Below are 2,970 nucleotides of genomic sequence, written 5' to 3'. Positions count from 1 at the left end.
CAAACCCAATCCTACGTGGCAATCCTACGTGGCAAAATTACGACGAAATCAAAACATCATGGTTGAAATCAGCCCAACCCATTTGATCACATGGGCTGGTCCAGTTCAGTGCTTTACGTGGGCCGAGCCCATTAAAATAGCCCATTGTGTAATTTTTTTCCTGTGCTTTGATTACCTACACGGGCCTGGGCCAACAATTCGGCCTTTTTAATTTCTAAACTATAGCCTTTTACTATCCATTTCTTTTTTGGGCCCGAACCTTTTTTACGCATTTCTATTTATATTTCAGCTTAATTGCTGCCAATAGATTCAGTTCCTCTTTTCAAAGCCCAAATAAATTTTGTTCAATAGACATGTCGACCAATTCTAGATTTTGCCCATGCCTATTTTTACCAAATAAAATTTATATCATCAACATAAAACCAGCCCAGATTCAATGCCAACGTATTTTCCAATTAGGATAGTGTTATAAGAATATGTACATAACCCCCAGCATTTGAATTTTGTTTGCATGCAAATATACATCAAATTCTCAGCAAAATCAGCACTACATCAGAAATCCAAGAAAATTCAGCATTAGAAGAATGTGCATGCATGCCTAGATCATGCATGCCTTGCTTTCTTCTTACTTCTTCGTCATAGTGCTCGCGATGAAACATGAATGAAGGCCATCATCTGAATGTTATAAAATAGAATGATTAGAAACAAAAGAAAAGCACATCTGACAACATGTTAAGTTGGATGCAGTCTGTACACAAATAAAAATAGAAGAACAAAAACGATGCATAGTTATCGGTGATACTAGTGATTGCGCACAATCTGTAAATACATTATATTAGTGACAAACATCATTATAAAGATAACAATGGGGATACATGTATGCACCAAAATGAGAAGTTATTTTGTATTTGAGAAACAGAAAATAGTTCAACATTGCAAACCTTGTTGTTCTACAACGTTTGGAATTAAGTTGTTCATTAGAATGTTCAGTTTCTCCATATAACGTGGGTTTATTTTCAGATAAATTGATGCAAGTATTTTTCTAGTAATTGTAGTTGAAATCAATCGCATGTTCCAAAATACTGTTAGGCTACAATACGACGGAGAAATTAACAGAATGGAATAAATTATGGGGACCAACTCATATAACACAAATTAGTTAAAAACTTTAAAATGCTACATATATGGGATTCTGTTGTTCCTTTTCACCACTACAGGTGACTAGCAATGTTGGCAGTTGGTGGGGCAAATTATTTATTTTTTCAGCGGTCGTTTAAGAATTTTTTGCAGTGTTCAATCAAAAATATTTAAGACTTTCTGAGCTTGCATTGCTGTTTGCTATGCCTGGAGCTACAAGAAAGAATGGATCAATGGAAAGAATGGACCTGCAAAGTAGTATCTGGAATGTGTCTGCACTATGAACTGATAGGTAGACTTGTGGCTGCTCATAAAGTGATGCCCCCAATGTTCAGTCACCTGACAGTACACAGCTATTTAATACGAAGATGCCAATATATAGGTTAATCCATCAAATTACACACCTCAGGTTCAGGAAACATACTTGCCTAATAAGGTGGATTTCAACCAGTTTTTGTCAATCTAATAAAGCTCGCATGGTAATCAGAATTTTAACAGACAATTAAAACACAAACTAGTCATTAACTTATACTTGGCCAAATACAGTAGTTTCCTAAATCATGAACTAGTTACTAACTATATTTAGCTAAATACAGTATGTTCTTGAGAAGGCTAGTCGTGAATAACACAGATAGTCCAAAATCAATTGCGTGTAGAGGTGAACTTATCTTCTTATTTGAATGTAAGAAGTTCTCTAGTTTAAGGTCCCGATGGATGACACCATTTTTATGGCACATCTGTCACAGTATAATAGCAAGAATACATGTCAGATATCATAAAACTATCCAATATTGGAAGAAACACTGGTGAAACAAAAAGATGGACTCAAGTTAAAAATAAATGATGGAAGACTAAAATGTTTTCAATGACATGACAAATTACAGAATACTCAGAGAAGCATGTACATATTTTGTACCTCTCGAGTTCAACATGGCAATGCTATAGGACAGTAAGGCAATAGACTGGAACTCAGATTGTTCTACACAAATATATTAACAATCCAAACTGGACCTAAACAGGTAGTTATATACTTATATGTACATAGCACATCATTTTCAGCTCTGTATTACTGATAATAAATTGGAATTCTGATGCCGCCATTCATGTCTGATGGACTAAAAATGCCCCTTGTGTTTCTTTGTCTAGAATTATATATATACTCTGTATGCTAGTTACCTTAATAAAGAAACAAGAATACAAGATAGCCAATGAAATTAAGAATCATTCTTTAGCACCAGATCAAACAATTTTTTTAATGCTCCTTGAATTCGTAAGTCCTAAACTAACTCCTAAGCTCGAGAATGTGCAAATGCTTCTATAAAAGCTTCAGACCACCAGTAACATCGTAAACCATGTATGTCGGCACTCCTAACAGCTATTGGATGTCTAAACTGAACTACTGCGTCCCTAAACCTGGAATCATATAGATAGACGGGTTGTTGAAGTTTTATATAGATTTTTGTGCCTACAGATTACACACCTCAATTGCGTAGTATTTCTCAAAGAAATACTATACCTGGCAAGTGCCGATACTGAACAAAGATACTGATGATATTCAGTTTTGACTCCTTAGAATCTCAGAATAAGATTAACAGCGACGCGGGCACCAGGACCTAGGACACCAAAATTATGTACCCTTGAATGAACACAGAACAAGTTAGAAGCAAGTCAAGCAGCATTCGACCCTACCACGATAAATGTGACGAAATATCCACATGTTGTCATGCAAATCTTGCACGATAAGCTCCTGGTTAGGAGGCTGCATCTAGTAATCCTACAAGTTCCAAGGACATAACATATGTATGAGCTGAAGCACTCACAAAGAGTAACCAA

General features: G+C 35.7%; 1 long non-coding RNA gene across 1 annotated transcript; it reads right to left on the bottom strand.

Annotated features, from left to right (window-relative positions):
- Nucleotides 1–471: 471 nt before the first annotated feature.
- Nucleotides 472–1,477, bottom strand: LOC123446314. The gene is made up of 2 exons (XR_006631303.1): nucleotides 1,386–1,477; nucleotides 472–675 (listed from the first exon to the last, which is right to left on the bottom strand). It is a non-coding gene; the product is annotated as an uncharacterized LOC123446314 (long non-coding RNA).
- Between the last annotated feature and the right edge of the window lie 1,493 nt (nucleotides 1,478–2,970).

Source organism: Hordeum vulgare, chromosome 4H (assembly GCF_904849725.1).
Source record: "Hordeum vulgare subsp. vulgare chromosome 4H, MorexV3_pseudomolecules_assembly, whole genome shotgun sequence".
NCBI lineage: Eukaryota > Viridiplantae > Streptophyta > Magnoliopsida > Poales > Poaceae > Hordeum > Hordeum vulgare.
This window is presented reverse-complemented; position numbering and strand designations above follow the sequence as displayed.